We start from the raw sequence: 20,570 nt of genomic DNA on the forward strand, positions 1-20,570 counted from the left end.
CCTTTCAGCAGGTGGTGATATATTACCTAGAAGGTACAGTACTTGTTTGCACCTCCTGATAACACTAAAAATATAAAGAAAACAAAGCCTATGAAAAACATGTCACCTGACAAGGCCATTCAGTAAAAACAAAACAAAACAGGATTCTCAAAGGAAAATATATCTAGAGTTCTTTGTCAGCAGAATTTCTTTTTCTTTCTTTCTTTTTAAAATATTTTTTCTATTATCTTTTATTTATTTATCAGATAGAGAGAGCCAGAAATCAAGAGGGATGGGGAAGATAGAAGAGAGACACCTGCAGCCCTGCTTCACCACGCACAAAGCTTCCCCCCTGCAGGTGGGGACTGGGGCTGAACCTGAGTCCTTGGGCATTGTAAAGTGCACTTATCCAGGTGTGCCACTGCCTGGGCTCACCACCAGAATTTCTCTGGAAGATAATCTTCAGTGCACATAAACTGAAACTGACTTTTGTTGTTGTTGTTGGCTTCCAGGGTTATTGGAATAGTGGCTCCACCCCTCACAGCAGCCATTTTTTCCTACCCTTCCCTTCTTTTCCCTCCCCTCTATTGTTTTATTGTATTAAGAGAGATACAGAGTGAGAAAGAGATAAAAGCACTGCTCAGCTCTGACTTAGTTGGTGCTTGGGATTAAACCTGAGACTTTAGAGCTTAAGCATGAAAGTCTTTTTGCATAGATATTATGCTGTCTCCCTAGCCCCCTTTTCTCCTTCCTTCATTTCTCTCTCTTCCTTCCTTCCTTCCTTCCTTCCTTCCTTCCTTCCTTCCTTCTTTCCCTCCCTCCCTCCCTCCCTCCTTCCTTCCTTCTTTCCTTCCTTCCCTCCCTCCCTCTCTTGCTCCTTCCTTCCTTCCTTCCTTCCTTTCTCCCTCCCTCCCTCCCTTCCTTCCTTCCTTCCTTCCTTCCTTCCTTCCTTCCTTTTTCTTTCTTTCAACAGAGAGAAATTGAAAGGTAAGGGAGAAATAGATAGATAGATTGACTGACAGAGATAGACTGATAGATACCTGTAGCACTACTTGATCACTTTCAAAGCTTTTCCCTGACAGTAGGGACTGGGGGCTTGAATCTGGTCCTTGCAGAAAGTAACGTGCACTCTGTTAGGTGTGCCACTCCCCTATCTCTGACAGTAACCAAGTTAAGCTGGGTGTCATGCAACAGGAAGAATAGTGAGTCTGATTTAGACTTTTTTTTTTTACAGATATGAGAAATTTAGAACTGCATTAAACAGTAGTTGTGCAGATAATTCACTATTCAGAAGTAGATTCATAAACAGTCAGGTGCTTAGGTGTCAATTAAAGAACAGACACTGGGGCTGGGTGGTGGTGCATCTGGCTGAGCACATGTGTTAAAATGTGCAAGGACCTGGGTTTGAACCTCCAGTCCCCACCTGGAGGAGAAAGCTTTGTGAGTGGCGAAGCAGAGTTGCACATGTCTCTCTCTCTATCACCCCCTTCCCTCATGATTTCTGACTATCTCTATCCAATAAATAAAATAAAGACAATTTAAAAAAAAAGAATAGACATGAAGAAAGATTCATGATCAATAATCATACCTGCAATAAGAACATTTGAACACCATTTCAGCCAAAAAGGACAAAACATAAAGAAATCAGGTTCAATATAATGAAAACCAAGAGACACAGAATCATAAATCAAGAAATTTGTCAGAGTTACTTGAATAATAGTTATATGTACACATAAATAAATAAATATATGCATACAAAAGTCTCAAAAGATAAAGAAGTTTTTCTAGATTAAGGCAGAAAGCTTTAATAAAGGCACAACTTTATTAAAAAGTTGTGAAAGAACTGATAAATGCTTGTGAAGCAGAGACAAGGTTGTTCAGCCTGCCCAAACAGGTGTACTCATTAAAGAAAATGAACTTGTGGGGGCTTGGTGGTAGCACTTTGGGTTAAGTGCACATAACGGGGGTGGGGAGGTCACTTCACAAGTGGTGAAGCAGGTCTGCAGGTGTCTATCTTTCTCTCCCACTCTCTATCTTACCTTCATCTCTCAATTTCTCTCTATCTTATTCAACAGCAACAACAGCAGCAACAATGAGAAAAAGAACTTGTGACTATGGCAGATGTCAGACCATTTTATGACTGTTTTTGTGTGAAAAATCACTAACACTCCCTCTTACACAAAAGTCAACTCTATGAAAGGTTAAGATATATCTATTCATCTATTGTTAAGCACATAGAGTTTAAGTATGCCAATAAACAATGAACCAAAGGACACTGTATTCCATTTCTAATACTGCATAGTAAATTACAACAAAATTTATAGTACAAAATAAACACGCATTATTAGTCACGATTTTTGTAAGCCAGCTTTGGAAGGGAACTGCTTGGGTTTTGAGGTGGAATTTCAAAGTTGTAGTGAAGGTGTCAGCAGAACTGCAGTAATTATGTAAAGCCTTGACGGAGTCCTTAAGATGTTCTTTTTTCTTATAAAAAGTTATATTGTGGTACAATTAATATAATATAAAGTTCAGCATTTTAAAGAGTTCAGTCTGTTCATTTTTAGCATATTCACAGAACTTTTTTAAATTTTTTTTTTATATTTATTTATTTATTCCCTCTTGTTGCCCTTGTTGTTTTATTGTTGTAGTTATTGTTGTTGTTGTCGTCGTTGTTGGCTAGGACAGAGAGAAAAGGAGAGAGGAGGGGAAGACAGAGAGGAGGAGAGAAAGATAGACACCTGCAGACCTGCTTCACCGCCTGTGAAGCGACTCCCCTGCAGGTGGGGAGCCAGGGTTCGAACCGGGATCCTTATGCCAGTCCTTGTGCTTTGCGCCACCTGCGCTTAGCCCGCTGCACTACAGCCCGACTCCCTTCACAGAACTTTTTAACCATCACCAGTCATGCCCTGTAGAGATCACTTTCCATTTCCTCTATCCCTTGAGGTATTTATTAATCTTCTTTATGTCTCTAAGGATTTGCCCATTCTAAAATTTTATGTAAATAAAAGCACAAGATATGTAGTTTCTATCACCTAGCATGATGTTCTAAAGACTCATTTATTTTGACGTATGTTTTGGCATTTAATTCCCTGTTATGGTCAAATAATATTCCGTTGTAGGACTATAATGTATTTTGTAACTGATATCTCTCCTATTTATGTGGCATGGGGAGAATGCACTCAGAACCTCATGAATGTGTAGTACTACTCAGAAGCCTCCAAGACCAACTTTCTACTCTTTTATTTTTTGCTTTTAGGAAGGAGAGAGAAACGAGTCACCACAGCACCACTCCACCATTCACAGAGAATCATGGTGTTCCCACATTGTGCGGAGACTTGAAATCAGGACCTCATTCACAGTAAGGTGCAGATGTCCACAGGAAGTGCTATCTTCTGGTCTTCCTGCTTATCACTTGTACGTATTTACATTGTTTCCTTCTTTCTCTATTATGAAGATATTGCTATGAAGACATGAAATAATGCTCCAGAATGGGACAACAGTGCTAAAAAAACAGGTTATTTTATGGATTATGGTGTTAGGGCACATTGCATGTGCCCTCTGCAGTGAGCTATCTAATAAATAAGTACAAAAAAAAAATGTCACTAGAGTTTGTGAAAACTGTGGTCGTGATCATTGACTGCGATAAAAGTAAAGAACTTTGGTGGTGGGTGTTGTGTGGAACTATAAGCTGTAATCTTACAATCTTGCAGCCTATTATTAATCACAAATAATTTTTTTATAAAAGAAAACACAACTGGGATAGAAATCTATGGAAATTTCTTTTAAATTAATACAAAAGGACATTTGTACTAATAGACTTTTAAATTGCAGAATATTAAAAAAGTCAATTCGACATAAAAAACGTTTAACATCAGACTTCATGGGCTTGTTTGTGTATCAATATACAGCCAAGAGCTGTCAGAAAACTATGATTAAAAAAATGTTTCCGGGAGTCGGACTGTAGCGCTGCGGGTTAAGCGCAGGTGGCGCAAAGCACAAGGACCGGCATAAGGATCCCGGTTCGAACCCCGGCTCCCCACCTGCAGGGGAGTCGCTTCACAGGCGGTGAAGCAGGTCTGCAGGTGTCTATCTTTCTCTCCCCCTCTCTGTCTTCCCCTCCTCTCTCTCCGTTTCTCTCCATCCTATCCAACAATGATGACAATAATAACTACAACAATAAAACAACAAGGGCAACAAAAGGGAATAAATAAATAAAATAAAATATTAAAAAAAAATTTAAAAAAATGTTTCCTTATCCAATAAAAAGGACTTTTTCTCTGGTAAGCAAAAGATCTATTTACATCAACAACGTACATAATTCTCTGAGTATATCAAATGTCAATTCAAATGTGAAAGCAGTATCAGGCCAATTACAATGTGATAATAATAATAGTTCTGAACTGACTGCAGTTTTAGAGCAATCATGCCAATTACTGTGGACTTTAAAAAGTACACACATTCAGAGGTTTATGTGTCTAAGACAGGAGTATTTTAAAAGTAACATCAAAAATTCCCTTGTCACAGTTATCAAAAGAACAAAAACTATCATCTTAACTAATGGACAGTATATGCCACTTGTCAAAATGATTTCTTTCTATGGCAGTCACAGAATCCTCTGATTTCCTCTAGAGGTGGGGCAGGTAGACAGACACTTTGGGCATCCTACAAAGACAAAAAGCCAATTCTAAGCAGACTCTAACAATACGTAGCAGTTTAGTGCTTCAGTGTTCATAGACTAAGGCAACTTGTTTCTTAACAATGCACATAAAATCACTTTTCCCAAAAGTCACAAAATATCTGACAAGCAATATCTTCGGAATGCTTAGACACTTCCTTCATTAAATTGCATAGTGAAATGAAGAGTCACAGAATCACACATATCTAAAAATGAAAATGATAATTCTTTTCTCAAAGCTCATTTACATAACTCTGAGAAAATATGTAGATGCATGGATTTTTAAATTTAAAAATAAAGGGGCAAGATAATCCGACAAAGAAGAACTCGAGGAGGTATAAACAGCTGGTGATAAACAGCCATTCTATTTCTTCCACATATGACTTTAAAAAATATTAATTATGTGATGTAAAATCCTTAGACTTGCCTCTGGAAAACAAAATGGCTTGGAACACTCCACGCTTAATGTTCTTAATAAAATTATCATGACTTCAAATTTCAGGGGTGAAATGAAAGGATTCTGTCTCCTTCTCTTGGCCCACATTCACATTCTTTCTTCACTCACGCCTAGAGTTCAGTTGCAGGTCATATACCCTGCCAGCCAGGCAGAAACCATTAAGAAATTTGTCCTCTATGTCTTTTTATTATTTTTTTTCCAGAGCTGGGAGTATATCATAGGTGGTTCTCACAACAGACAAGTTTAATTACTACAATTTCTATAAAGTGAACATTTTTAGCAACACATTCAGGAGCACGGGAGCATTTCTGACAGCCAGCATGCTTTGGATTTAAACATCACTGCACTATTTTTAGCTTTAAAATCAACACTTACATAAATATTCCCAAACCAATTAGCAGCAGCTGGAGAGTAAAGGTGTTTACATTTAGTTAGCACTTGAGCTAACAACCGCAAGTGTTAGCAGGCTATCTGGAAAGGGCCAAACGCCAGTCAGGCCACACTTCTCTCCAGGGTGAGTATGGTGTTGGCACTGGGCTGTCATTTCACATTCCACCACTGGTATATGAGTCACTGATTTCAAACAGGATGGCATTTTGTGCTTGATTAAGTCACGTGTCTCCAAATAACATTCCAGATTCAACTTCTGAGAAGAAAATGCTAAACTGTCAGTGCTTTTCCCTCAATGACCACAGCTACAACAGGATGTTAGAAACAATAGTTTTACTGGTCAACTTTTCTTCTCTCCAGTCAGAATTGAAATCGAGGTCTTGTTATCAATACATGTCTACCTTTGACTTCAAGATAAAAATACACAGCCTTGCTAACTGCCCAATCCATGCATATTAGCCACACTTAAAACCAACAGCTCACAAAATTGGAACAGAACTGCAGTTTGTTTCAAAAATTGAGGTGTATTTAAAATAAGTTTGCTCTCTATAAGGCCAACTGCAATTTTCTTCTGAAATTACACATGAGTATTAGAACAAGAGTAATAGAAAAGTTATACAGAGAAAGTTGAAATACTAGGTTATATGCCTAATGTTCATACATAACCATAATATAAATTTAAAAATGAAAATGCTAGGCTTAAAGTATTTTTTAAACTTTTTTTTCAGAATGATAATGCCTGTGTTAAAGTTACATTTGATTAGCACACATAAAATGACCGTACACCTAGTAGTCAAGTACTGTTATTCAAGCTTGACCTATATAGACACTTTATGCTTGGGACTGCTTTGCCCTGGAAATCACTCAGTTGATTTTACGCTTTCAATTTACGTTTTACGTTTTTAATACTCAGTTCTGCAACTTAATATGCCATTGCTATGTTTCCATAATATATATGTATATGTGTATGTTTATAAAATACATGTAACTATATAGAAGTTGGCAAGCCAAAGACTTGAAGAGTGCTAAATTATAAGACTCTTCAGAATCAGAACTGTAATTTATTACTTTCTTTCCTTTTTTAATTTTTAAAAAATTTTCCTTATTTATTTTCCCTTTTGTTGCCCTTGTTTTTTATTGTTGTAGTTATTATTGTTGTTGTTATTGATGTCACCATTGTTAGATAGGATAGAGAGAAATGGAGAGAGGAGGGGAAGACAGAGAGGGGGAGAGAAAGATAGACACCTGCAGACCTGCTTGACCGCCTGTGAAGCGATTTCCCTGCAGGTGGGGAGCCAGGGCTTGAACAGGGATCCTTAAACTAGTCCTTGTACTTTGCGCCATGTGCACTTAACCCACTGTGCTACTGCCTGACTCCCTCCTTTTTTTTTATTTTTATTTTTTATTGCCACCAGGGTTATCACTGGGGCTAAGTGCCTGTATGATTAATACACTGCTCCTGTTGGCTTTTCTTTCTTTTTTTCTTTCTTTCTTTCTTTCTTTCTTTCTTTCTTTCTTTCTTTCTTCTTTCTTTCTTTCTTTCTTTCATAAGACAGAGAGAAATTGGGAGCAGGGAGATGTTGGTATGCTTCTAAATTCTGCTTATAAGACCTTCTGTTTTGATCATCACATTAGGTTCGCTTGTATTACTTACGATGTGGTCTATTTACATAATCACTGTTTTACCTGGGTCCCGCCCTGCCTGCAGGGTATTGGTTTCTTCCCCACTGGTTAGATGGAAGCTTTCTATGTTCTGTTCGTGCTCTTTTTTTTGCTCCGCCCCCTCTCCTAGTCATTTCCTTTCCCTTGCCACTTCCAGTGAAGAGATGCATAAAAGGCGATGTATCTGATTAATAAACGAGATAACTGCTTCCCAGCTCAGCCATGAGTCCCTGGTTGTCTCTCTAATGCCCGTGAAGCTAGCACAGCCCGGCAGGGAGAGAGATAGAGAAGAAGACAGAGAAACACTTGTAGTACTTGCCTCAGGACTCCTGAATTTTTCCCCGTGTGGGTGGGGAGCAAGAGAGCCATGCCTGGTTTTTGTGCACTGTGTGAGGCAAATGTGATAACCACTATACTACGGAAACCAGATTTTTGTGCACTGTAATGTGTGTAGTTAACCAGACCTTGCATGACACCCCTGTCATTTACTACATTTATGATGGCTCAAAATCTCTCCAAACCTTGTGCACACCACGGCTCTGATGGAGCAATTGTGGGGTGAGGCCTGACTTTGCATTTTTAGTAAGTACCAAAGTCTTGTAACCACAAACACTGACTTATAGTATCTTGTGCAGATTCACAGTGATCCTGACCAGTACTAATTGGACACTAGAAAGAATGGTCATAACGAGGTAGCTGAGTCCATTCATTTTATAATTTGAAAAACTGAGTACCAATAGTGCCTGGACCTTTTTACTCAAGTTGGTGGTGATAAAACTAGAATCCGGGATCCTTTAATCTCAATCCAGCAAGTTTTCTGTTTATGGTGGTAAATAGTTGCTTATTTAACCAATGTTGACATTATTAATCACCTTATGGAACACTGAATAATGACTATATATATATATATATATATATATATATATATAGTGCATTTTTGTTCAAAGGTTTCGAAGCATTTCACATGTAACTTAATGTATATTCCAAGCAGCCTGACATGATTTATTTTGAAATTTCTATTCGATCTTAAATGTAATCATCCTCAGGGATTAAAAAAAAAAGGTTAATGCTTTGGCTACGATGAAACTAAGGATCAAAGAAGAAACCAAAACTACATACACAAGACTTATGTTTAACATGTAGGTATACATGCAAGCATGTTAAATATATCATCAATGTTTATTTTAAGATGAGGGGACAGAATAGTGTCATACAATGAAACATAAAACAGTTTACAAAAGGGAACACACAAAGTAAAACGTGGACTGGGTGTGTTTATTGCAACAAAGCAAACTGAGGAAGCGGAGGAAGGGAGAGGTCTCAGAATGAGAGGGAGGGAAGGTTTTGGTACATGATGATGGAAAGGGACTTTAGTAAGGACCAGGTGGTGGGGCACTTTATAGAGCACAAGTTACCACCTAAAAGGACCGGGGTTCAAGCTCCAAGTCCCCATCTGCAGGGGGGTGCTTCATGAGCAGTGAAGCAGGTTCTGAAGGTCAATCTCTCTCTGTCTCTCTGTCTCTCTCTCTCTTCCTTCTCAGTGTCTTTGATTTCTGTCTCTATTCCATAAATAAATTAATTAATTAAAGAAAAGGGCATAAGTTAGGGGTAATCACAAATACCCATCATGGGCAGATGAGAAGTCATGCCTATCTCTCACAAGCTGTACTGAAACCACTAACCCTTCAATAATTAGTTTTTAAATCTGTCTTTATTTACTGTTTAGAGACAGCCAGAAATTGACATCTGCAGCCATGCTTCACCACTCTCAAAACTTTCCTTCTGCAGGTGGGAACCGGGGACTTGAACCTGGGTCCTTGTGCACTGTAACACCCAGTAAATTGCTTTTAAGAAAACAGGAGATTAAACACTTGTTTAAAAGAGTACTCACTTGAAAACCTATCAAATGTTTTATTATTCCTAAAATGAGCTTCTAATAATATTTAATAATAAAAAGTTATTTTGGATGCACACAGTTAGTTACATAAAATGCAATTTGCTTTATTTGTCCCCTGCTAATGTTGGAAGCAGATAAAATGATTAACATTAAATGACTAGCTAGATAGCCTGGCACAAACATACTACATAGGCAATATTAAACAGTACTGCTAATCCATAAAGTAAGCTATTTGAATACATAGTAAAACACAAGGTAACACTGTTTCAGAGATGAGGCATCTGTGGTTGATGTGCTGCCCAGGTCAAATTCCACAGACTCAACCCACTTAAGAGTAGGCACACGTGTTTAGGCACACGTGTTTTTCATCTGACCTGTGTCCAAGAGATACTTAATGCTTTTAGAAGGCTAATTAGATTTAATCTTAAATAAGAAAGGCCAGAAGGCCAGGCAGTGGTGCACCTGCTTAAACGCACAGACATGAGCAAAGACCTGGGTTCAAGACTGGCTCCCTGCCTGCTTGGGGGGGGGGGGGGAGCACTTCATGAGCAGTGAAGCAGATTTGCAGGTGTCTTGTCTTTCTCTTTCCTTCTCTGTTTCCCCCTCCCCTCTCAATTTTTCTCTGCCCTGTGTAATAAAAACAAAAGACAAAAAAATGACCATTGGAAACAGTGTACTCATAGTGCAAGCACCAAGCCCCAGTGATAACCCTGGTGGCAATAAAAAAATAATAATAAAGAAAAAGAAAGAAAAGAAAAGCAAGAAGAAAGGCCAAAGGATAGTATAAAATGAGTGTCTTGTCTAAGATAAATGAGACATAGTTCAACAGAGGCCGTCTCTGTGTTTTACCTGATAACCAGGCAGTTAATCTCCTGGGTCTTATTTTTGTTATCTGTAAAATGGGAATAAAACTTCTCAAATCCATTCCGTCAATGCAACATTGAGGAAATTAGGGAATATACACCAAATATTAAGACAAGCAAAGCCCAACTGAAGGGGGAAAAAACTACACAAGATAAATTAGGTGTGATTATTCATTTCTCTCTTTTAAAATATCTATTTATTGGGAGTCAGGCGGTAGCGCAGCGGGTTAAGCGCAGGTGGCACAAATCGCGAGGACCGGCATTAAGGATCCCGGTTTGAGCCTCTGGCTCCCCACCTGCAGGGGAGTCGCTTCACAAGCGGTGAAGCAGGTCTGCAGGTGTCTGTCTTTCTCTCCCCCCTCTGACTTCCCCTCCTCTCTCTATTTTCTCTCTGTCCTATCCAACAATGACAACAATAATAACTACAACAATAAAACAAGGGCAACAAAAGGGAATAAATAAATAAGTAAATATTTTTAAAAAATCTATTTATTTACTAGAGAAATTGAAAGAAAAGGAGGAATTAGAGAAAGAGACACACCAGCAACACTGTTAAACCTGTTGCTTCCCCTCTGCAGATGGAGATCTGGGTTTGAATCTGGGTCTTTGAGCACTCATGATTATTCATTTCAAGGAACTTTGAGAAGCAAACTCCCATAGGAACATAGAACTTTATAATCTTTCATACTATCTCAAAGTAGATTTTGTGGAACATATGTAAAACACAAGTTTATGTATACTAGAAAAAAAAACCAAATGTTTTCCTTACATTTCATTGTCTTTTTTTTCCCCTGTAACTTTTATTGAATATTTCCTTTCCTTTTTATTGCTTGTAATCAAAACAGCATTCATTGTTAGGATTTCTCGTTGTTATATTGTAATTTAGTTTTGAGAAATCAATCAAACAATTGTTATTACCTCTATTTATTTATTGGCTAGAAACAGCTGGAAATTGAAAGGGAAGGGTGTGATAGAGACGGAGAGAGACAGAGAGACACCCACAACACTGCTTTACCACTCGCAAAGTTTTCGCCTGGCAGGTGGAGACTGGGGGCTTGAACCTGGGTCCTTGCACATCATAATATGTGCACTCAACCAGGTCCACCACCTCCTGGACCCAAGAAAACAGTTATATTTAAAACAATTTAAATATATACCTTTACAGATGTTACTTGCTGAATTTGTAGTTTTCACTTACTTGTTTTTATTATAAATTTATAATTTGAACCCAATTAAACCTGATACAAGGCAATCAAAGAGCAGTGTGAACTAGAGAAGGCTGGTTGTGGGATTATACTTTGTAGGATCTGAGTGGAGTAGGCACACTGATCAATCTAATGAGGGTATCAAAAATCAAATCAAATCAAAACCACTATTGACGCCAAGAGCAGCATTTCACTCAACTGTTCTGTTGATCTCTCAGAAGATGATCCACACCAGTAGGTGTGATGCTTCCCATGTAAATACTGATTTGTTTCAATGAAAGGCTGCTCGAAAATCTTCAGAACTATGAAAGTTCAGAAGTTCAACAAAGCAATTCTGCATCTCCTACTTGACTGCTCACTGTTCTGGACTCATTTTCAAGATCGTATGAGAAAGAAAAGTGGAAGACATAGACATTTTATTTGCAAATGTAGGGCTGGCACAAACATGTCTTCAATAAACTTTTTATGATTTAATTATTTCCTCATTTTCTATATTACCAAAGGTTTCAAAAATACTTAAACTTAATACTATGGGACAACAAGATGACACTTTTTCTTACTAGTGAACAATGAAGCACAGTCTTCCATCAGGGTCTGCTAGAGATCATGTTGACAGCATAAAACATGATTAAGGGGATTGCAAACATTGTTTCCTTTCACTTAAGCTATCATTTTAAAATGCATGATCAAGTGGGAAGAACAGAACAGCATAATGGTTATACAAAAAAAGACTTTCCTGGGGGCTGGGAGGTGGTACACTGGTTTAAGCGCACACAATAAGAAGTGAAGGTGCCCAACAACAGATGAGTGAGTGGCTGAGAAAGTTGTGGTATATATACACAATGGAAAACTACTTAAGTATTAAAAATCGTGGTTCCACCATTTGTAGCCCATCTTGGATGAAGCTTGAAGATACCATGTGAAATGAGGTAAGTCAGAAACAGAAGGATGAATATGGGATGATCTCACTCACAGTCAGAAGTTGAAAAACAAGATCAAAGGAGAAAACACTAAGCAGAATCTGGACTGGTGTTGGTGTATTGCACCAAAATAAAAGACTCTGGGGGTGGGGAAGGTAAGGTTCAGGTCATGGAAAAGGATAACAGAGGACCTAGAGGGGGTTGTATTGTTGTGTGGAAAACTGAGAAATATTATGCATGCACAAACTATTGTATTTACTGTCAACTGTACAACATTAACAATAAAAAATAAAATTTAATAAAATAAAAACAAGTGCAAGAACCTGCACAAAGATCTCACTTCGAGGGCCTGGTTCCCCACCTGCGGGAGGGGGGGTCGCTTCATAAGTGGTGAAGCAGATCTGCAGGTGTCTCTCTCTTTCCCTCTTTGTTTTCCCCTCACTTTTCTGTCCTATCAAGTAATTAGTGGAAAAGGGGAAAAAATGGCCATCTGGCACCAAGGATTCATAGCACCAGCACCAAAACCCATCGATAACCTTGGAGGCATTTAAAAAAATGTGAGAATATTCCATCAAAATAAGATAATTTGGTGGCACTGGGGCTGATGTATAATTACAAGCCATCAAATCATAAGCTGAAGCTGATAAGTATAAACTGTTTTTATAAAGAAGTAAGTATAGCTCAGTAATTAGAAAATATTTCAACTTTAGGAGGCAGGACTACAGAGCAGCAGCAGCTGGGTTTCTCTCCTCTCCTCTCCCAGGTCAACTAGGAATACCAAAGGAGACTACCTAGGACAGAAACAAGACAGGACTAGAATGACTTCATGAACCCACCAAATCAGTGGTGAGTGCAAACACATGTGGCTTGTGGACAGAGGGAGACAATAAGTGGCTGATAACAGTCTGCAGTTTACCAGTTCAGACACCACCTCCAGTCTGTTTCACCAACAAAAGACAGCTGAAGGGAGGAGAGGACTCCCCTAAGACTCACCAAATGCAACTGTGAGTCTCCATTGCTACTGCCTCAGAATCTGGAGCAGTGGAGGGGGGAGGGGGCTGTGCTGTTACCAGGGGACAGAGAACTAACCAGAAAACACAGGAGAAGATCTATACTTCCATGGCCTACCAGTGAGGCCATGAGAGTCTCTTTGCATAACCACTAGATTATCTCTGCTAAACCCTCATTTATCTCTTGGTCAGGATTCAGTGATTAACCTAAGAAGCCTACTTATAGTTTAAAAGCCCTCAGGCTCCCATAGCCTAGAGGGAGGAAAAAGAACAAAAGAGGTTTTCAAGCCACTGAGCTCCAACTCTGGAATTAAAATAACACTGAAAAAACTGTCTATTTCCACAACTGTGAACTCTTTAATTACTTTACTTAGACACAAGTCAATCCAGGCAAGAGTGATCAGTAATTTGAAAAGTACTGAGACAGGGACCTCATACCATACTATATAAAATGGTTAAACCAACAAGAAGAAATATTGGAGAAATGAACCAGGACAAGAGTCCAGCTAAAAGCCCCCGAAAGGTTGAAGCACAAAATAATGAGGTCAACATCCAAACACTAGTTAAGGAAATAATCACAGGAGTGAGTAAAGAGTTTGAAAGAATTGTTATCACAACAAATAAGACTCTGGAAGAAAACACTAATCATCTCAAAGTTATTAGAGAGCTGAAAGCTGAAATAGCTGAGCTAAGAAAACAACTAGCTGAGCAAGCTAGTACAGTATCAGAAAAAGATAACAAAATAGGTGAACTCCAGAAAAAAATAGAGGGGAGAGAGAATAGAATCAATGAGACAGAAGGCAGAATTAGCAAGATCGAGGATGAATTAGAGACAACTAAAAAAGAAGTAAGAGATCTCAAAAGGAGATTAAGGGATTCTGAAAACAACAACAGAGACCTATGGGATAACTTCAAAAGAAATAATGTGCGCATTATCAGTTTACCAGAGGAAGAGAGGGAGTGGAAGAAAGCATTTTTCAGGACATAATAGCTGAGAACTTCTCTATACAACATCAAAGAAATAAAGGTTCAAGAAGCCCACAGGGTCCCAAACAGCATTAACCCAGACTTAAAGACAACAAGACACATGATATTTAGAATGGAAAGGAATATGGATAAAGAAAAGATCCTGAAGGCTTGAAGAGAAAAACAGACCCACCTACAGAAGAAAACCCATAAGGTTAGCAGCAGACTTCTCCTCACAAACACTACAGGCCAGAAGATAATGGCAAGATATCTATTGAGTGCTCAATGAGAAAGGCTTTATACGTATACATATATATGATCTTCCAGAAGATTGAAGACACAGGAATACTCCCTTCCAGCTTCTATGAAGCCAACATCACTTTGATACCAATAGCTGACAGTGACACAACCAAAAAAGCAAACTACAGACCAATATCTCTGGTGAACAAAGATGCTAAAATATTGAACAAAATTCTAGCTAACCAGATACAGCAGAATATTAAAAAGATTGTTCATCATGACCAAGTGGGGTTTATCTCAGGCATGGAAGGATGGTTTAATATATATAAATCAATTAACGTGATCCACCACATCAATAAAAGCAAGACCAAAAACCACATGGTAATATCAACAGATGCAGAGAAAGCCTTTGACAAAAATCCAACACCCCTTAATGATCAAAACACTACAGAAAATAGGAGTTGATGGAAAATTCCTGAAGATAGTGTAGTCTATATATAGCAAACCTACAGCCAACATCATACTCAATGGTGAAAAACTGGAAACATTTTCCCTGAGATAAGGTACTAGACAGGGATGCCCACTATCACCATTACTATTCAACATAGTGTTGGAAGTTCTTGCCATTAGCAATCAGGCAGAAGCAAGGAATTAAAAGCATACAGATTGAAAGAGAAGTAGTCAAACTCTCCCTATTTGCAGATGACATGATAGTATACATAGAAAAACCTAAAGAATCCAGCATGAAGCTTTTGGAAATCATCAAGCAATACAGTAAGGTGTCAGGCTACAAAATTAACGTTCAAAAGTCAGTGGCATTCCTCTATGCAAACACTAAGGTAGAAGAAGTTGAAATCCAGAAATCAATTCCTTTTACTATAGCAACAAAAACAATAAAATGTCTAGGAATAAGCCTCACCAAAGAGGTAAAAGACTTGTATACTGAAAATTATGATTAAATGATTTTGGAAAAAGTGGATTGAAACATGCAGAAAAATGAAACTGAACCACTATATTTCACAAAATACAAAAGTAAATTCCAAGTGGATCAAGGACTTGGAATTAGACCAGAAACTATCAGATACTTAGAGGAAAATATTGGCAGAACTCTTTTCTGCATAAATTTTAAAGACATCTTCAATGAACCAAATCCAATTACAAAGAAGACTAAGGCAAGCATAAACCTATGGGACTACATCAAATTAAAAAGCTTCTGCACAGCAAAAGAAACCACTACCCTAACCAAGAGACCTCTCACAGAATGGGAGATATTTATATGCCATACATCAGAGGAAAGGCTAATAACCAAAATATATAAAGAACTTGCTAAAATCAACAACAAGAAAACAACCCCATGCAAATATGGGGAGAGGACATGGACAGAATATTCACAACAGAAGAGATCCAAAAAGCCAAGAAACACATGAAAAAATGCTTCATGTCTTTGATTGTCAGAGAAATGCAAATAAAGACAACAATGAGATACCACTTCACTCCTGTGAGAATGTCATACATCAGAAAAGGTAACAGCAACAAGTGCTGAAGAGGTTGTTGGTTCAAAGGGACCCTCTTGCCCTGCTGGTGGGAATGTCAATTGGCCCTAACTCTGTGGAGAACAGTCTGGAGAACTCTCAGAAGGCTAGAAATGGACCTATCCTATGATATTGCAATTCCTCTCCTGGGGATATATCCTAAGGAACCCAACACACCGATTCAAAAAGATCTGTGTACACATATGTTCTTAGCAGCACAATTTGTAATAGCCAAAACCTGGAAGCAACCCAGGTGTCCAGCAACAGATGAGTGGCTGAGCAAGTTGTGTTATATATACACAACAAAATACTACTCAGCTATAAAAAATGGTGACTTCACTGTTTTCAACCCATCTTGGATGGAACTTGAAGAAATCATATTAAGTGAAATAAGTGAGAAACAGAAGTACTATGAGGTGATCTCACTGTCAGGCAGAAGTTGAAAAACATGATCAGAAGAGAAAACACACATGGAACCTGAAATGGAATTGGCATGTTGCACCAAAGTAAAAGACACTGGACACCAAGCACAAGGACCGGCATAAAGATCCTGGTTTGAGGCCCCGGCTCCCCACCTGTAGGGAGTCGTTTCACAAGTGGTGAAGCAGGTCTGTAGGTGTCTGTCTTTCTCTTCCACCTCTGTCTTCCCCTCCTCTCTCCATTTCTCACTATCCTATCCAACAATAACAAGATCAATAATCACAACAATGTTAAACAACAAGGCAACAAAAGGGAAAATAAATAAATAAATAAATAAATAAGAAAGACTCTGGGGTAGGTGGGGAAGGGGAGAATACAGGTCCAAAAAGGATGACAGAGGACCTAGTGGGGGTTGTATTGTTATATGGAAAACTGAGAAATGTTATGCATGTACAAACTATTGTATTTACTGTTGAATGTAAAGCATTCATTTCCCAATAATGACATTAAAAAAAAGAATATATTTCTAGCTGAACCATTTTCATTATAGTTAAAACATAACTTAGTCATGATTTGAGTCCAATAAGTTTATCACAGACATGACACACTTATGCCAATTCAACGTTTGGTCATGAAAGTGTAAAGATAAGCAGATGCGTGAAAGGAATGGTTAGATTTGGATAGGCACTTTACGCATATTATCACAGGCAGAAGTCTCCACAGTTTTTCATTATCAAAATATTCACCGCGGAACATTTCGAAACCACGGAACACGTCTGTATATATGTTAAGAAAGAAAAACCACATAGATATACCTGAATGCTTATTTTAGTAATACATTTTCATCTAAGTATAAAAAATTACGAAGCCAACTGTATATGCTGAACTGCTTTATAACCAACAGTTCAACAACCAAGTTTACATCTCATCTTTATTCTTACAAGGGTATGTTCAGATCTTCCTGCCTTCATTCTTTCCAGCTCCAAACTCCTATTACCTTGCCTTGTGTATTTGTTCCTCACCTATGCCTCCCATATGTCTTTGCACACAACCATTTTGCAACCCCCCTCTGTCATTACTGCATTTCACTTCTTGACATCTTTATTAGAGACCTCTAGTTTCAAAAACTGTCTCACGAGTGCATGACATAAGTCCTATTAAAAGCAATTTAGAGAAAGATTTTCTCAGACAGCCTAAGATGTACTTGCAGCTATCCTTACCATGACATACGTTAGGAATGAAGAGTGGGAGAGACAAAAGTCCTAGATGAAGAACAACATGGGGTGATACAGAGCTGGATCAATTGTCTTGGGTTTTAACAGTCTGAAGATACAGTTTTTCTAAAGTACAGAGACTAGGACTACAAAGAACAGGTATAGTAGTAGGAAGCTGTCAGCAATAAATTTGGAAGGGATTCTGTAAAGCTCTTTATAACTTGATCAGAACATACTCTAATCTGGTCAGGAAATGACCAGGCATTTCTGTTTAATTGCAAATGCCTTTCAGTAATTGAGAGCTGGAGGTGGGGGGGTCTAGAGTGGGGCAGAGAAACACTGTCCTACTAAGATCATAAGAATATATTGAAATGGACAAAGAGCACATAAAAAAATGCCCAAATTCACTGATTGTCAGAAAATGCAAATAAATACCATTTTCAAGATAAATCAGAAACAAAGCGATGGATATGGGATGATTACACTCACAGACAGAAGTTGAAAAACAAAACCAGGGAAAACACTAAGCAGAACTTGGTCTGGAGTTGGTGTATTGCACTAAATTCAAAGACTCTGGGGTGGGAGCAAGGGTTCAGGTCCTGGAATATGATGGCAGAGGAGGACCTAGTGAGAGTTGTATTGTTATGTGTAAGTGTTATGCATGTACAAACTATTGTATTTTACTGTTGACTGTAAATCATTAATCTCCCAATAAATAAATTAAAAAGTAATAAAATAAAATGCAAAAAAATGAGACAATTTTCACACCTGTGAGGATCTTATACATTAATGCTGATGAGGATATGGAGGAAAAGAGGCTGAACACAGTGCTGATGGGAATGTGAACTGGTTCAACCCCTGTGTCAACAGTCTGGACCATTCTTAAAATAATAAGACTGGGCCTACCATGTGATTCACCAGTTCTTCTCCTAGGTGTCTACCAAAGAATACAAAATATTTATCTGAAGAGATCTATACATGCCCATGTTCATCACAACACTATTTGTAATAGCCGACATTTGGAACCAATCAAAATGGCCATCCTTAGATGAGTGGCTAAGACAGTTAGTTGTGCATACAAAGATATGAACTACTGAGCTGTACAAAATGATGTCTTTTTTTTGTTTTTGTTTTTGTTTTGCTACAATTCAGGTGTAACTTGAAGGAATGGTGCTAACTGAAATAAGCCAGAAGAAGAATGGCAAACACCAGATGATCTCACTCATAGGTGGGACTTGACAAGCAAAGACAGAGGTAATGCAGGGTGAAACTAAGTAGCTATTGTGTACTGAAACAGCTTCAAATACCCAGAAAGGCAGAAGGTAGGCAGAGCTTTGAAAAGAGGTGAGAACCCAGTGTTCTGTGGTGGAGGAATGTGGTAATTTGGTGAAGGGTTTGATGTGTTGGCACCAATCAAGGAAAGATACAAAGTTGAATACCTGTGACAACAACAATTTTATAAATTATTGAGTCCCCAGTAAACTGATATTTTAAAAAAAGATCCATTGGTTATAAGTAGCTACAATTTAAGTTGTATGAAGGCAGTGGTTTGGTTCACTGACATATACCAAATGTGTAGGAAAATTCTTGGAATAAGGTAAAAGTTCAATAAAATAGAGCCATATTACCTATCCAAAACACTGTTACTTGCCCAACCAAAATTTCCCCATCCATGTTTTTACACTATGCGTGCTTTCTCCTTGTGTGCACGGCAGAGACACTCCCTCCCTGCCATGTTAAAGCTCTATGATGGCATGGCATCCTTTTAAATATGTCTCCTTGCTAGGTTCCCATATCTTAAAAAGAAAAGAAAATATCCTTTCCATCTTTGTATAACTACCACCTAGCATATGCTTGAAGTAGTCCCTTTTATAGGTATTTTCTGTATTAAGAATTCTTTCTCTGGAAATCACTACCCCTTAAGGCTTTCAAGGTAACATTCAACAGGAAAAAAAAAAAACTCAACATTTATGAATCTTCTTCAGCATGTAAAGTGTTATCCTGAGTCTATGGGGAAGGGGATAGAAAGATGAACATGACACTGTCTTTGCATTCAGAGCTGCAAGCTAGCTGGAACCATTGCCAGAGGCACCTCTGGCTAGAGAATTTAAAGTAGAATTGAAAGCTAATCTTTATTTATGGATTGAAATAATTGAAGTAAAAGATAATGCACCGATTTATACCTGGCTGGTTATGTTTCTTTATATATGCTTTTATGTTTTATTTATTATAATGTAATTTTAAGTCACTTTCATTATTTATAAAATCTATCTTAACCAGTATGTAAAGCCATCTACATTCCACAGTCCATTGAAGCTTAAGCTTGTTAGGCCCTTACCAGAAGGGAAAGAAACCTGCCCTGCTGACACTTCTAGATCCTAAACCTCCAGCATGGAGATGAATGATCCTGGAGGAGACATCTGGCTGGAAGCAGGAGGATTGTGAGAAAGGCCCTTTCATTGGAGCGAAATCACTGAAATTTTGGTTCAATTGTGCTTTTGTCTTTCAGATATCCCACCTCTTTACATTCAAATGTGGATCAAAGTGAGAAAGATTCTCAAGGCCAAGTGTCTTCTCTTGCCATTCTTCTCCTCCTTGTGTCCCTCCCTACCTTCAACAGCATGGCACTTCCAAAATCCCTCCACTGTTTTCAAAGAATGCCCAAAACTATTTCACAAGCCCAAGACTGTCTTTAACTGTTCCCTCAGCCACCCTGATCTGAAGGAAAACCAAATTTCTCTAGTAAAGCATGTCTTTAGCAACCCTCCAGAGGAAAGAAGACTCCCCTTCATGCCATCAGCCTCCACCCCTCACTGAAGACACTTCTTAGTTTCCTTCTTTGGACTCTGTATCATCTTTTACCATTCCCTTCTCATTGCCTTAACCTATGGATTCTGAGTTGATTCTCCAACATTTCTTCCTGCCCTGCTCTGCTCTTTTAATGAAGTTATATTTCATCCCTATTCTTTATATCTCTCTGGGCAACTTCCTCTTCCACATTATTCCTTGGAGTCATGTCCTTCTATTTTACAAATTTATCAGAGACTATGCAATCACAGGGGGCTAAGGCAAGGATTCTAGTCTAAGTCCTCACTACTAGTTAGCTAAGGAGATGCTCTTCAGTACTAAAGCATAGCAAA

The 20,570-nt window shown here is 38.3% G+C and overlaps 1 protein-coding gene across 2 annotated transcripts in view; it reads right to left on the minus strand.

Annotated features, from left to right (window-relative positions):
* Positions 1-20,570, minus strand: part of PARD3B (par-3 family cell polarity regulator beta) — a 1,240,289-nt gene that overhangs the window by 570,005 nt on the left and 649,714 nt on the right. The window lies entirely within an intron of this gene.

This window comes from Erinaceus europaeus, chromosome 7 (genome assembly GCF_950295315.1).
Source record: "Erinaceus europaeus chromosome 7, mEriEur2.1, whole genome shotgun sequence".
Taxonomy (NCBI): domain Eukaryota; kingdom Metazoa; phylum Chordata; class Mammalia; order Eulipotyphla; family Erinaceidae; genus Erinaceus; species Erinaceus europaeus.